Source organism: Chrysemys picta, chromosome 6 (genome assembly GCF_011386835.1).
Source record: "Chrysemys picta bellii isolate R12L10 chromosome 6, ASM1138683v2, whole genome shotgun sequence".
Classification (NCBI taxonomy): domain Eukaryota; kingdom Metazoa; phylum Chordata; order Testudines; family Emydidae; genus Chrysemys; species Chrysemys picta.
The window spans coordinates 111,313,258-111,329,826 of NC_088796.1; the positions used below are offsets into that span (position 1 = coordinate 111,313,258).

The 16,569-nt window shown below is 42.7% G+C and overlaps 1 long non-coding RNA gene across 12 annotated transcripts in view; it reads left to right on the forward strand.

Annotated features, from left to right (window-relative positions):
• The window catches only part of LOC101945653 (uncharacterized), a 100,894-nt gene extending 88,296 nt beyond the window's left edge, over nt 1-12,598 (forward strand). For 11 of the 12 annotated variants that reach the window (XR_010588686.1, XR_010588682.1, XR_010588683.1 and 8 more), the window contains 3 exons: nt 2,537-2,625; nt 9,464-9,581; nt 11,156-12,598. This is a non-coding gene — a long non-coding RNA (uncharacterized LOC101945653). Of the gene's footprint in view, nt 1-2,536; nt 2,626-9,463; nt 9,582-10,943; nt 11,130-11,155 lie in introns of those variants that run through there. The other variant, XR_010588692.1, reaches the window with a different exon arrangement.
• Nucleotides 12,599-16,569: the final 3,971 nt, after the last annotated feature.

Genomic DNA, 16,569 nt, shown 5'->3' on the forward strand with positions numbered 1-16,569 from the left:
GAAGAATAGCAACTAAAGACACACTATAGGCATAAATAAGTATAAATCTGTATGTGGTAGCTGGACGTTCTATTTTTTTTTAGTAGTTCTCATCTTGCTATGTTTCATATATATGTATAAAAACATTAAAAGTACATTAAAGATGCAAACACTTAAAGTGAGGAAATGACAACATTAAATTGTGGTCAGATTTGCAGAAATGCTTCGGGTTGGCCTTGCTCTGCTCCCATTGAAGTCAATAGGTGTTTGCTGAGTGCTTTTGAAATTCCTCTCTAGAATTTTTTTAGAGAGATCTGTGTGTCATCATCCCATCCCCTTTTGCCACCCACTTTGTAACAAAAGTAGACAAAGAGCCAGGTCATTATCTTGTGCACCACAGGGCAGGATTTTGCCCTACAAATCTGCCCACACATCAACTTTTAATTCTTATGTTAGTTGGCCACCTTTTTTTTTTTTTTTTTTTTTTTTCCACCCACTCAAATTTCCTTCCAAAAATCCTGATGAGTCATTGGGCATGCAGTCTATCCCAATGTGAGCACCTCACCTATGTACCTGCAGAAAAATGGCCTTTTAGAAAACCCACTAAAGGGAAGATTTGTAAGTACTGTACTTTCTAAATGAGGTGGAGAGAACTCTTGAAAGAAAAAACCTAGGTCTTTTTCCTTTCAGCAAAGAATAGATTTTTTCCCCTTAAGACTGTCATAATCTCTTCACCCAGTGATTTTGCCTTTCAGTTCTTGGCTAAATCCATGAATTATGATGTATCCTGTTCTAGCCATGCCAAAAAATGCCACAATCTCACAGACTGTACTTCTCTTTCTGTGCCACAAAATCAAACCACAGACCTGGTGCAGAGACCCCGAGTAGACTCAGAACATGCATGCGCAATACAGTGTTTCCTTTAGTTCTGTGGTTTTCTTTATGACAGGGACTACAAGATATATAAAGCTCCTTTCTGGCTGCAGGCTTTTTACACATATAATAGCTTTTGACAGAAAGTTACAGCTTGTTAAACCCAAATGATTTTGATTATGCATGTTAGTAACAAGACAAACCAGTTGTACAGAATTCCCTGCCCTGCAAAGTAGTCTATAGAGAAAAAAATTAAGCAGATCATACTGCAATCAAGAATGTTCCTGAACAAATTTAGTCTCATTAAACTAGAGAACAGAAAGTGATAATTTTTAAGAGAAACTGCTGTTGCTCAGTGTTAACCTGTAGAACCTGCTAAACACTTCACTTTAAATGTGTTTTTATACACTAGCCCCATTCCAGTCACAGAGCCACTGATTAAACCTGAAGAAGGTCAGGGATATGTGTTACTTTCTCTCTAGTTCCAGCTATTGTCTGAAAATTCTCTTAAATCTATAAGACTTAAACATGTTGTGACAGTCTGTACTCTTATGTTCACCCTTTTTACAAGACTATAATAAATTTTGTACAAAGTATACCTTATGAGGTACCATTTGAAAGATCACTGAATCATGAAATCTGCTGAATATTTTTGTCCTGGTAAAATGTGTGGCAACGTTGTATGTAATGTTATAAAATTCTGCTGTATAAGAGTTGTTCCAAGTCTAGAGAAACAGCTTCACACCAGTTTCCCAGAAACAGAAGACTAGCCAGCACCTCAGCCAGATGTCAGCATAATCAAAATGGACTATCACCCGATTAAGTGGTCATTCTGTGGCAGGAAAAAGGGTCTGAGCGAGAAATTTACATGTTGGCAAAGAAATAGCTGGAAGTTCCCATCTCCCAGACCTGCTGTCTCCTGAACAGGGCCGGTGTAACCATTTAGGCAAACTAGGCGGCCGCCTAGGGCGCCTAGTGGTTGGGGGCACCTAAAAGCCCACTCAGGCGAGGAGGTGGAGTGGAGGTGCGTGGGGGTGGGGTGGGGGGGGGCACGGGGAGGGCCGCCCACAGTAACGGGGGGGGGGGGCGCGCACAGGGGAACTGCTCCCCGCCCCAGATCACCTCCACTCTGCCTCCTCCGCTGAGCACACAGCCCCCGCTCTAAGTCTTCTCCAATCGGCGCCGCAAGCCTGCGAGGGGAGGAGAATTAGAGCGGCACTGGCATGCTCAGCGGAGGAGGCGGAGCCGAGGTGAGCTGGGGCGGGCTCCCCAGGCGGGGTTAGCTGCCGTGGGGGGGGCTTCCTGGGCGGGGTTAGCTTCTGCGGGGGGGGGAGAGTCTCCCCAGGTGGGGTTAGCTGCCATGGGGGGGGGGGGCTCCCTGGATGGGGTTAGCTTCCGTGGGGGGGAGTCTCCCCAGGCTGGGTTAGCTGCCGTGGAGGGGGGGGTCTCCCCGGGTGGGGTTAGCTGCCGAGGGGGAGTAGCTGCTGCATGGGGGGGGGGGTTAGCTGCCGCGGGGAGTGGGGTTAGCTGTGTGTGGGGGGGCGCAAAGTGGAAGTTTTGCCTAGGGCGCAAAACTTCCTTGCACCAGCCCTGCTCCTGAACCCCAACTGGAAATGATTCTCAAAGAGGAAGAAAAGGTATCAAAATGAAGAACAGAGAACACAAATCACCTTTCTCCCCTCAGCTCTACTCACGCCAAGACAAAGGAAGCATCATTGAGCTCGCAGAGGTGTCTGACTCAGAGGAATCCAACCAGACTGCTGTAATCATATGGTGAGAGAAACTTTTTTGCTTTAAATTCACTTAGCTTGTTAAGTTAGGTATAAGTTTGTGTTTTACCTTTTATTTCTTTGTAACCAATTCTGACTTTTATGCCTCATTATTTTAATCACTTAAAATCTATCTTTCTGTAGTTAATAAACTTGTTTTATTATTTTATCTTAACAAGTGTGAGTTTGGATTGAAGTGTTTGGGAAACTTCATTTGAGATAACAGGATTTGTGAATATCATATTCTATTAATGAAATGAGGGACTTTCTATGCTTGTATTGTCCAGGAGGGTAGTGGGCAGTACAAGGTGCACATTTCTGACACTGGGAATTTGCTGTATACTCTGTACTATAATTCAGGAGTGGCTGGCTGAGAGCACTTTTATAACTCAGCTGAGAGTAATTTATATGCTAGAGGCGGTGTATGAGCAGACCAGGAGTGGTTATTCTCACAGTGAAGCAGTGTAAAAAGCACCCCATGTTACAGAGTTGAGGGGACACCGCTGTTCAGCAGTCCAGATTGTGCACTGGATAATGTCATGCATGAATTAAGTGCTTTCCTGGGTCAAAGTTAACAAACTTTATAACAAAATTCATTAACAGAGCTCTACACCGGGGGTTTCAGCTGTTAGTTTAGTTGCATCAGGATAAGCCCATGTAAAAGCACTGTGAATTGTAATTTGCCCCTGTACAATTTATCTCTGCTTGAAACCAGAGTAAACTACATAGGTATAAATTGCAATGTGGTCCAGTAGATTGGGCATTGGACTGGAAGTCAGGAGATGTGGGCTCTATTCTTATATCTTTTACTAAGCTGCTGAGTGACTTTAGGCGAATTGCTTTGCTCTGTGCCTTAGTGTCCCCTCCCAGGCTTGCTTTGTTTAGATTATAAACTCTTTGGGGCCTTAATTGTGTATACCATACCTAGCACAAGGGGGCCCTGATCTTGAGCCTGTAGCCATTATAAAAATAGCAGCTTTGCCTATCTATGCTAGGGGGTTGTAATAGTAACAGATGAAGGGCCAAACCATAACTCTTGGTGTAAATTGGCCTCAAATATTTTCAGAGAGAAGTTTAGTTATTAAATTGAAAGTGTCTCTCTAATTATTGTGTTTCCTTCTCAAATAGAAATGATTACATTCATCTCCAGATTGGGGATTAGAAAGGAATTTCCCCCAGGAATAATAGCGCTAGTGACTTTCATGAGGTTGAAGGTTGGTCTTTTGCTTGAACATTGAATAAGGATTATCTTCTAGGATTAGTTTCTGGAGCCTGTGTGGCAGAGAGCAGTGGGACCCACCTCACTCTTTTCCATCCCTGGAAACAGTGCAGACTATGCCCAAAGAAACTCCTGGGAAAGGATATGTAAACTTTCCTTCCTTGTCTATGCAGACATGACAGAATCTTTGACCAACTGCTACCAAAATCCACTTGTTTCTTTTTGTGGAAGGAGGCAATCTGTACCAGAGACAATGTACGAGGTATTTTAACAGTGCTCCTGATTGCGACTGTCAGAATTCCTCTGTGTTATTTAGCACATTTCTAATTTTGGCCCTAGCAACACACTTTTCCGCATTATTTAGAACAAAAAGTGTGAGTTGCTGCTATTTTCATCTAGTCTAAAAAAAACATTGAGGATCAGGAAAAGATGCTCACCTGTGCAACCTGTCTGCATAAAAGTCAGAAGTACAAGAGACTTGAGACGGCTTTTTTATTTTTTATTTAGATTTTATTACTTTCAATACATGCTAAATAATATACAGAATTGCCTGTCATAGACTAAAAACAGACTAGTCAATAAAGTGGAAATAGCCAATAGTCTGACAACAGGCACCAAAGTCAAAATTAGCAAGGTAGCAAAATAACAGTAATCTTCTCTCACAACTATTACAAATAGTTACATAGTAAAATAAGCAAAGAGTCCTGTGGCACCTTATAGACTAACAGACGGATTGGAGCATGAGCTTTCGTGGGTGAATACCCACTTCGTCGGATTCACCCACGAAAGCTCATACTCCAATACGTCTGTTAGTCTATAAGGTGCCACAGGACTCTTTGTTGCTTTTACAGATTCAGACGAATACGGCTACCCCTCTGATAGTAAAATAAATTCGTCTGTACATCCCTACCTAACATTCCCTCAGAAGCCACCTTTAAGTCCTCTACATACCACTGGAGTCAGGCCCTCTATATTTTATAAGTCTTTTTAGCTTTGCAGATATATTTTTTACTCATTTTTTGTATAGAGGAAGGATAGACCAGTGGTTAGGACTAACCTGGGATTTCGAAGACCTGAATTAAGTACCCTGTTCTGCCATAGACTGCTTATGTCATGTTTGGCAAATCACTCAGTCTTTCTATGCCTCAGTTACTCGTTTATTAAATGAGAATATAGCACTTCCTGACAACACAAGGCTGTTTTGAGGAAAAATACATTAAAATACTGAGTGACTCTCAGATGCTATGGTAAGTATCTTAGGTAGATAGATTTGTTATACTAGCAGGAACTTACATTATTTGTTACAAGCATTTTCCCCCAAACCTTCTCATAGATTGTTACTAAACTGGGGAGGTAGTGTTCATTTTTTGTTTCCATGAAGGTAGAAACAAATTTGCTCTCCACTAGTTAGTTAACCAGCGTGTGTCAATACTGTAAAGGAGCTAAGACATTAGCTAAAGTTCTAAATGCCTTTAAATACCTCTTTAGCTCATTTAAAATATATTGCAATAACAACTAAATGGTCATTAAGCTGCTTATCATGCTTTTACCTTTCTGTCCTAGACGTCTGGTTTCTCATATTGGAAGAGGTCAGCATAAAGACGGCAATAATGTTCAGATAAAGTATATGGACCCCGTTCTGAAATCCTTATTAAGAGCTAAACTGTGACTTGCACTACATCCCCACAGAAGGGAGTTAGAGTCTCTAGAGGGTTCTAGGCACAATGGAGAAAGTAGGGCTGTGTGCCCGCTCTGGAGCAAGCAGGCTGGGAGGGAGCAGGCAGGGACAGGGAATAGGTGGAGAGTTGGCCCCAGTCTCGCTAGTTGCTGGCCAGCAGAGCTGCGTCAGCATGCAACAGGGGGAGGGGTGGGGTGGCATGGGGGTGTAGTAATTGTTGGCTGCTATAGGCCAGCAGTCAGTTACTACCCCCTGGAGCAAAAAGGAAGCAGGAGAGGCAAGGTGACTCAGAGGTGTTTCTGAGTCACTGTGCTGCTCAGGGCTACTCCTGGGGTGGTTCAGCTTATGTATCACCTCTTTCCCAGGGCTATGCCTGAAGTCCCAATCTAGCCCTAAATCACTGAACTCCTATGGGAGTTCTGCCTGAGTAGGGACGGAGAAGACTAATGGATTCTGAATATAGTAAAATTACTGCTACATGTTACTAATCTACAGTAGAATCTCAGAGTTACAAACACCTCGGGAATGGAGGTTGTAACTCTGAAATGTTCTAACTCTGAACAAAACCTTATGATTGTTCTTTCAAAAGTTTACAGCTGAACATTGACTTAATGTTGACAGCTTTGAAACTTTACAGAAGAAAAATGCTGCTTTTAACCATCTTAATTTAAATGAAACAAGCACAGAAAAAGTTTCCTTACCTTGTCAAATTTTTTTTTAACTTTCCCTTTATTTGTTTTGGTAGTTTACGTTTAACACAGTCTGTACTCTATTTGCCTTTTTTTTTTTTTAATCTCTGCTGTTGCCTGATTGCGAACTTCTGGTTCCAAATGAGGTGTGTGGTTGATCAGTCAGTTTGTAATGCTGGTGTTCGTAACTCTAAAGTTCTACCGGAGTAACTTCTATCAGAGTCCAACTAACCCCATCACAAGAATAACTAAAACCAAATCAATGGCAAAGCAACGTGAACTGCTCTAGCTCGTCTGCTTTTCATTTTTGCGTAATGCGTGTAACACTAAATCTGCCACACAAGTTACAACGAGCCATTGGAAGCACAGGCATGTTGCAGGTCAGGACTGAGCAAGCGCTGTGTAGGGAGGGTGCTCACACTATATCTGGCTCCAGCACATATTATCAGAACTTTCATGAACAGGTGGTGTGATGAATCCACATGCTGCGTGCACACAGATTCATTAGTTGGTAGCTAACCCATACACATGCAGCATCAGGGATAGACCCCAGGAGCTCTGGCTTTAGAAACACAGAACTCTACTACTTGAGCTGAGATCTCTCTCAGCTGATGCCACTAGAAGAAAGTCCCGTCTCTTGAGAAGCCACTTGAGAGAGAGGGAGACTTGAACACACTGAGCCAGTACATTACACAGGGAAAGGAATGTTGAAGGTTGTACAATTAGCTAGTTACATTGCGGATTTTTTGTCTGAAGCATCACGTATTGGCATCTTTGAGGGACAGGATTCTGGACCTGCTGGTCTAATCCAGTATAGCAAACACTATATTCTTATGTGCTGTGCCTAGTCTCAAATAACCATGATGCAGTCATTCTTCTAAATATTGAGAAAAGCTTTAACAACTAGAGTAGAACATTGGAACAACTGCAAAACTTATCTTTTCAGCAAACCTTCTCCTAAGAAGCTGATGGACAGAATCACCCCTGGGTGTGGGCTCCAGGTTCTCAGTCCCACTGTGGCTGCTTGGGCTTGTGCTCAGATGGCACAAAGCAGCCATAACACCAGTTTGACTGGCTTTCTGAGGATTCCCCTGGTATACCTTGGACGAAGGGGAAGGGGGTGATTGGATTGTTTGTACACATCAGCAACCCTTAGTTGTCGTAACTGCCTCTAAGGGGCTGTTTTAACTGAGAATAACCCTAAATTATGCCTCGGGACCAGCAACCCTAGGATCAAGGAGCCCTCCCTCCCTGAGCGACTCAAGCGTAATAAGGCCAGTCTTGAGGATCTGACCCACAACTGAGATTTGATGCTTCCTAAGTTGTTGCTTAAATCTGCCTGAGAAATAAGTAGTGCAGGAAATTATGATAATTAATACATAAGAAGTCCGTAATAGTATGGATGATTTAGGAAAGTTTTGGGGAATGAGACTATTTGGGTTCACTGTAGGTCCTTTCCAACCCCAATGATCTATGTAGGGCAGAGGTGTGCAAATTACGGCCTGTGGGCCACATCCGGCCCGCAGGACCGTCCTGCCCAGCCCCCGAGCTCCTGCCCCAGGAGGCTTGCCCCCGGCCCCTCCTCTGCTGTCCCCCGTCCCCTGCAGCCTCAGCTCGCTCGCTCCGCCGCCGGCGCAATGCTCTGGGCGGCGGGGCTATGAGCTCCTGGGGCAGCGCAGCTGCAGAGCCCGGCCTGACAGTGCTCTGTGCTGTGTGGTGGTGGCGGTGGCGTGGCCCAGCTCCAGCTGCCAGCCACTGGTGCTCCAGGCAGAGTGGTAAGGGGGCGGGGGGGTTGGATAGAGGGAGATGAGTTCAGGGTGGGTTTTTTTATTCCCAAGATAGCTCTCCCCTGGCGATAAAGCATGTGTACACTGCCCACGGCACAGTGCTGCCACAGCTGTGCTGTAACATGGGCAGTGTCGACACCCTCAGACTGCTGAAGCATGTGGTGAGAGAGACTTTTGCTTTGAATCCACTTAGCTTGTTAAGTTAGGCATTAGTTGTGTTTTACTTTTGTTTTCTTGTAATCAATTCTGACTTTTATGACTCATTACTTGTAATGACTTAAAATCTTTCTTTCTGTAGTTAATAACCTTGTTTTATTGATTTATCTAAATCAGTGTGCTTGGATTGAAGTGTTTGAGAAACTCCATTTGAGATAACATGGTTTATGCATATCATTTTCTATTAATAAAATGACAGACTTTATATGAGCTTGTGTTGTCCACGAGAGGGCTGGGCAGTACAAGATGCACATTTCTAAGGAAAGTCTGGCACCAGGAGTTTTCTGGTGTTGCTCTGCAGTGTAATTCAAGAGTGGCTGGCCATAGCACTCAGCCAGCATAGCTGGGAGTAATTTACATGCGGGAGGCTTGTGTGTGAGCAGACCAGGAGTAGTTGCTCTCACAGCGAAGCAGTGTAAAAGGCACCCCAGGCTGGAGAACTGAGGTGACTCAGCTGTTTAACAGTCCAGATTGTACCCGGGGCAATGTCACAGCGCTTCAGTGTGAAAGGTGCTATATTATTACTTGTTCTTAATCAAACATGGTTACTATTTTGGCCAACACAAGAAAACATAATTCTCTAGTTGTGTTTAGTTTTGCCCTCTACCCATCGGGGACTGGTGGCATACAGGATCATTTCCAATATATTTCCTTTCTGGCTTCCAGGCTACAGTGCTATTAAACTATTCGTAACATTTAGCGATCTTCAACATTAGTAGCTCTGTCTTAAGTGGGAGGGTGAGTTTTCCTCAACTTTACATCTTGACATATGAAACTCTTGAGTGTGCTTCTTATCTCAGCCCCTTGAAAATTTGCCATGATAGTAGCATTTCTGAAAAGATATTTCAAATCTGAATTTAAGCCTGACCCAGGTGCCTGATTCTGTGCAATGCTGAGTGTCCTGACTTCCCATTTGAGTCAATCAAATAGTCCAAGAAAACATTGTAAAAAGCAAAAGAGGGTCCTGTGGCACCTTTGAGACTAACAGAAGTATTGGGAGCATAAGCTTTCGTGGGTAAGAACCTCACTTCTTCAGATGCAAGAAAACATTGGGACTTCAGCTCCATGTTCTGAGAGTTTGAAGTCAGTGGAGGTTGAGAATGCTCAGCATCTTTCAGGATTGAGCAATAGCCGTTGTTTTTAGCACACAGCTGAAGACAAGGAGTTAATAAGTACTTTACGCACACAGGTTTGTACATAGTAGAATACACAATAAATCATGTGTATTTTCTTTTTTTCTCCCCTGTTCTCAGTGCTACAAGAATGTGGAGTCGGTTCTCCCTTTGGCATGTGTACCTAAGTCTCATCAGTCTCAACATAAATTCTGCATGAAGGGGAGAATAAACATTGAAAGTTTTTAAACAGTCCAAGGTAGGAGTCTGCTAATGTCAAGATGTACATGAGTCAATGCTAAAGTTGTCAGTTTGACTTGACTGTGTCTTTTTCTTAAATATTTTTGTAATATGAATCTTCTTGCTTTGAACTAGCTTTAGCATAAGCAATGCAAAGTCCTGATGTGTGTAATCAGGACAATTACATCTCTTCAGCATCTTTTGGTAAAGATGTAATAATACTTAGTGCTTTTCATCTTCAAAGCATTTTACAAAAGTTTGCTAACTAATCTGCCCACCCCACTGAAACAGGTAAATGTTATTATCCTCCTCATCATTTGACACGTGGAGAAACTGAGGGAGAGAGTTTGTGGCCCAAGGCCACAAAGTAAGTCAGTCAAAAATGAGATTAGAACTCAGGAGTTCCTGCCTCCTAGGCTGCACTCAGACCATTAGACCACACCTCTAAACCAGTTTTGCAGTGTAGTGGATTAGCCTCTTTGAGAACAGAGGTTAATCTTTGTTCCCACAGACATTTACATATACAGTATAGCTGTACAGTGCTGCACACCCGCACAGAAGTGCATGGCCAAGATTTCAAAAGTGATTAGTGATTTTGGAGGGCTCAGTACTGGAGACCCCCAATTTCAGACCCCTTACAACAGGGGTGGGGAACTAACGGCCCATGGACTGGGTCCAGGCCCTTACTCATTTTCATCCAGCCCACGAGCCACACACATTCAACTCACCTGCAGAGGGGGGTGCGCTGAGACTCGGGGCTCCCCCCCGCAGCGGAGCGAGCCGGCACTCGCGGCTCCGAGTCTTGGGGCTTTCCCCCACAAGTGTTGGCTCACCCCTTCGCGGGATGGAAGCCCCTGCGCCCCCCTGGGCAGGTGAGTTGAATGTGCGTGGCCCACCATTGTTTTTTTCGGTGGTTCAATGGCCCCTGATACAAAGAAGATTCCTCACCCCTGCCTTACAAGGCCTGATTTTCAGAGTTCCAAGTGACATATTTGGGTATATACTGTACACACACACACTCTCACTGTAAAAGTAGCTCAGCTCTTGCGTCTCACTTACCCTAGGCCTCTTTACCCTTTACATTTAACAGTGTAAAGGGCTTTAAAACTGGTGTAAATAGAGTTTACTCCTACTTTAATGCCCTTTTGCATTGCTAGAGAGGCGTAAAGTAGCCTAGTGTAAGTGAAAATCAAGCTTTTATGCATCATAAAATTATAATTTAAATAATGAAAATGTTAGTCATTTGCCAAACCATTCCTACCCATCCCCCAACCCTTACATATTGGGGAGAAGTAGAGAAAAAAAAGCATTGTGTATTTCTTCTACTTTTGTAAAACTGACATGAGATTTCATTGAAAAACTCTTGCTTATTATTATTCAGATAAATTGATTTACATCCCATCGTTTACAATCTGAAGAACAAAGAGCTCCCTCTGGGGAAAATGCAAGGCTATAATTTTGTTTCAAGGGGTTCTGTGATGTCATAAATAAAGACTGAACAAAAATTATAACCTCTTTAGTAATCCCATAAATGGTGCTTTTTTTGATAATATATGGTCGTCCTGAAACATGTTGCTTTCATATTTTTTGAAGTGCCCGCTCCTAATTGAACGTGGCTGCTGCGGAGAGCTGACTACATCTTCAAAACACAGCTGTGTGACAGGTGAAGCAGCCCACAATGATAAATGTTAGGTTTAGAACTTCAAGATTACAACCTACTGATGAACTGTCATCGAATGAGATTCCATTTTCCACTCCTGACGACATTTTAATTTTTACCTATTTAAACCAGAGTTACCAAAAACATTTTCCTACCAGGAACAGATGCAGTAGATGCACATTTTAAAATATTTAATTCACAAACCAATCTTGTTACCCATGAATGAGTAAATAAAAGATCCCTCTGAAATCTCAGAAATTTGTATATTATGAGCCAGATTCTTAGCTGGTGTAAATTGAGGTTGATTTATGCTAGTTGAGAATCTGAATATATGTATTAATAGAGTTAAATTAGTGGGGGGGGGAAGATAATGAAAGGTCCATACAAAACAACAGGATCTCAACTCCATCGCTTTCTGAGAGATTTCTAATATATGAGTCAGATCCTGGTCTCAGTTATATTGGTATAAATCTGCAGTAATTCCACTGAAATCATTTGGTCTCAGTCCAGAGTAGCTCCATTGTTGAATTTTTACTGATATAACTGAAATCTGTGGAACAGATGGAGTACCTATTTTTCATTCATTTTGCAAAATATACTTGTCTCTCAGTCAAAGCAAATGAAATATATATATTTCTCCTAATGTGATGCATGCATCATACGTATATCATGTAAGTGTCAGTGTATATGTTTTGTCCCATACATCAATCAAGCAAATCACACATTAAGGTTGATCCTATGTCTGTGTGTAGACTGCACTATCGAACACAGAATCTGACATAGGTCTAGGGAATGTACTTCCTATGTGAAAGAAACTCAGGTAGTTTCCCCACAAATTTGGGGTCATCCAAACAGGGCCGGCTCCAAGGTTTTTGCCGCCCCAAGCAGCGCAAAAAAAAAAAAAAAAACCCAACCGTGATCGCGATCTGCGGCGGCAATTCGGCGGGAGGTCCTTCGCTCCAAGCGGGAGTGAGGGACCGTCCGCCGAATTGCCGCCGAATAGCTGGACCTGCCGCCCCTCTCTGGAGTGGCGCCCCAAGCACCTGCTTGGTAAGCTGGTGCCTGGAGCCGGCCCTGCATCCAAAAATGAGAGGAGGCATGCCCTGCCTCAACCAGCTGCTATGAAGGAAACACCACAAATTGAAATTCATGAAGTTTCCTGCCACACTCATGGGATTATTTTCATGATTTAACACCACATCAGCAGCTGTGCAACTGAGCAAGAAACAAAAGCAGTATTTCTAACTCAGTCTTATAAAAGTACTGTAATTGTATTAGAGATTTGTTGATCTGAAAGATGAACCAAAAAAGAAATGTCAATTTTGGTATTATTACAGTTTCTTTTACTTTTATTAAATAAAACTGCTAACAACATATAGTCACAGTTTTAAATTTAAAGGTACTTGGTATTAGTTTTCATGAAGATCAATATTTCAGCTGGTTTTTGTAGTTCTGACTGTGAGTATCCATCCACTCTCTGGAATGTGTCAAAACAGTAGCTCAGCAATGATGGGATACTTTGTCATATGGATGCATTAATTAGAGCAGGGGTTCTCAACCTTTTTCTTTTTGAGCACCCCCCGCCCACCCCCAAACATGCTATAAAAACTCCACGGCCCACCTGTGCCACAACAACTGGTTTTCTGCTTATGAAAGCCAGGGCCAGCATTAGGGGGTAGAAAGCAGGACAACTGCCCAGGGCCCCATGCCACAGGGACCCCCACGAAGCTAAGTTGCTCAGGCTTTGGTTTCAGCCCCCGGTGGTGAGGTTCAGGGCCCCGGGCTTCAGCCCCATGCAGTGGGGCTTCAGCTTTCTGCCCTGGGCCCCAATGAGTCTAACACTGGCCCTGCTTGGCGAACCCCCTGAAACCTGCTTGAGGCCCCTCAGGGGGCCCTGGACCCCTGGTTGAGAACCACTGAATTAGATGTTTTAGGTGTGCACAACTCAGCTTCTCCACTTGTGTATTTTTTACCTATAATCCTTCTCAAGTGCAGACAATGTCACTTACTACAGAAACATTGTAAGTAGAGTTTTCCGATCATCGTGACATGCTCAGATTTACACAAGAAACACGCAGAGTTGTACTCTGAAGGAAAGTGGATATCCCTTTGGACAATATTAATGTTACTCTAGGAACTAATCCTGTTCAGATGAACTCAGTGGGAATTTTGCCACTGACTTGAAATGGGAGCAGGATGAGATCTTTAATTTGTATATTCAGTGCTTAGACGTCACAGTGACAGGTGTGTTGAAAATATCTAAAATAGATAGATTACAGTAAAAGGTAAGTCTTCACATTTACAGAAGAAAGATTGTGTGTGTGCATATCCTAAAAAATGAATACTGCAATACAACTGTGGTATTTTTTTCTGTGAATAATTAAACACTAGTAATTCTACCCCAAGCATTTTTGCCAGATGATTCATAACTAGATTCCATTCAATGAAGGATAAAGGTAAATCTGAATACTATCCTTGATAACTCACACTTTGAATTTAGCTGTCACTGGAGAATGAGAAAAATCCCATTGCTTTCATTTACCAAATGCAGTATTATGACTGCTGCATTGAAACAAGAACTAGAGTTTAGCTTTACTAGACTCAGCTACTTTTCATTTTAACTCATTTCAGGTGACCTAAAATTCAGATGACATAAATACAATCCAGTTTTTACTAAAATGAAAGGTTTAGCAATATCTATTTTGCACTTACTAGCTCCATATAAAGACCTCTAACACAGATTGAAGGCACAAGGAAGTACAGTGCTGGAAGGTAGATGATCAACTTCCAGCTGAGGCGAATCTACTGTCTTGGTCAGAAGGAAGTTCCTTTTTGCCTTTTTTTGGAAGGGTTCTTACATAACGCTGTAAGGTCCTGGGTCCAATTCTCAGCGGCAGATCTAGCTTCTTCATACAGCTGTTGTTTTTTCTGACAATGTTGGCACATTATAATTTCAAATTATGATTTGTAAGCAAGGTCTGAATGAGCTCTCCCCTAACAGCTAGGGATGAGTGGGGGGGGGGGGAGGGGGAGAGGGAAGGCTTCAAGACCAGACTGTATTTTCATGCTCACCTATTTTGCCTAGGTATAGACAGAGCTGTGTTGCCCAAGTGACCAATTTTGGCTGGTGTTGGGTTACAAATAATTTTAGTATTGATTGTTGGGGTCATGAAATGTTGTTATCCTTATTGTATGAGTAAAGGGCAGCAGAACTGTACTTAGCCTGTCCTGACTGAGGGGGTCATCCTCAGTGCTTAATTTTTGCCAGGGCTGAGCCCCGGCACCTCTAGGCTTGGCAGTTCATAGCCCCAGGACCCCTGGGCTTCCTGCATCAGTTATGAAAGTAAAAATCTTGCTTGAGCCCTGGCGCCTCTTTCATTACAAATTAAGCGCTGGTCACCCTCAGCTGAACTGCTCTCACTAAGCAAGGGGTTTGGATGGCAGATCCCAGTGATGGGGGTGGAGGGATAACAGGCGTATTGCTTGGTGGTGTGTGCTGTGCCTAAGAGTCACAGGCTCTGTTTGACTTACTCCTCTCCACTATTTAAAGAGAGAGCTTATTAGGCTCCATAGAGAGTCTTTTGTTTTGTTAAGTGACCACTAGAGCTGAAATCACTAATAATCAGGTCTAAGTGCTGCATGAGCATATCATGAAGGACTGGAAGTACCGGACACATGAGAAGCCACCAAAAATGAATGCAGTGCATTTGAGAAGTTCCTTAAAAGAGTTGTACAAAATGACAAGAAGAAACCAAGGAGGATATAGATCTAGTGCTTCATAGGAGGCTTGTGTAGCCAACTTTAATTTGTGTGATAATTTAAAAACATGAGTTAAATCTAATAAAATGGTTGTGAAACATTTTTCAGTGTTTACTATGGTGCCATACAGCCCACCTTCGCCCTAACAGTCTCACCCCTCATCAGTCAACACCCACCCTGATTTCAATTTCTGGGGAAAACATTGCAAGTATGTCACATTATATGTGGTCTGGGTGAGGCCCAAATGGTTAGGGCATGTTCTCTATCTGGTACTGTATTTTACAGATGCAACTTAGACAAAAATTTGCACTCCTGGGACCAAATTTTGCATTTAGATACTCATGTTTACCTCCTATTGATTTCAGTAGGAGTTGCTCCACTGCACGGATGAAATCCATTCTACCCTTATAAATCCCAAACAATCAAGATCTAGGCTGATGGTGCACAGAAGTGTTAGGGAGGTGAGGCTGACCTTGCAAACCATAGACTGGGACTGGGCCTGTTGTACATCTACTATTCCAATTTATTGACAAGAATAGCAAACAGCTCCTCGGTGGGTGCTGGGGCCACTGGGCCTAAACATGGATTCTGTGGGTACCATTTCTTTGGGTCAAACTGCTTTATGGAATTCTATCCTGGCCTATGGAGGCCCAGCATGGAGAGCCTTTCTGCCATACATAGGGTTATATAGGCACTAGTACTCTTATCCACTGTGCTGCTCCTACCGGGGGCTTAAGTAGTGCAGAAGGATTTGCCCTGGCCACCGCACCAGGGGTGAATGTCATCCATAAGCATATCTGAGGACAAAATTTGTCCCACGACGTCTGAGATCATTCTATTCAGAAAAGAAAATGGCACTTGGGAGTCAAAAATGGGATTCCTTTTTCTGAAGCCATTCATCTCCTGTAAACCACATTGTGTTGGTGCACCCTCATTTTCTGAGTCCCATAGTAATGCATGGTGCTGTACAACCACAGAGAAAGGTACAGTCACTGCCGCAAGGAACTGTCTACAGTTAATGTGAAGCTATTGACTTTTATACTGATTACTGAAGTATACTTCTATGGTTAGCTCTTTCCAACTACTAAAATAGGAAACTACTTTCTGTCTCTTTCTTTCAGTCACTCATACAGTGTTTTAATATCAATAGCATGCAAATATACTGCCACCTGCAGGATAGTGATTACTATCTATTTGCAGTTTGGCAATAGTTAACTTTGAAAATATTTTTCTCCCTATTTATCATAAACACGTGTTATCTTGAAATGGAGATGTTTCCTTGTGAAAATGTTTTTCTCCACTACATTCTAAAGGTGAAATGGCAGTTTTCCCACTGACTTCAATGGAGTCAGAATTTCATCCTTAGAGTTGAGGATGAGAGAGACAGAATTTATTTTATTTTTGCTTACAGGACAGTCCTGTTTTTGATGCAGTTTAGTACCTGCACTTTTAGATGGTGCCCTTTGACTTTTTTATATGTGATATGAACTTCTATGAACAGATCTTCCTACCTAATAAACATTGTGTTTAGTGTGCTGTTTCTGCTATTTGGATCCTGTAAATAATACTTAATCAATCATTTATCAAT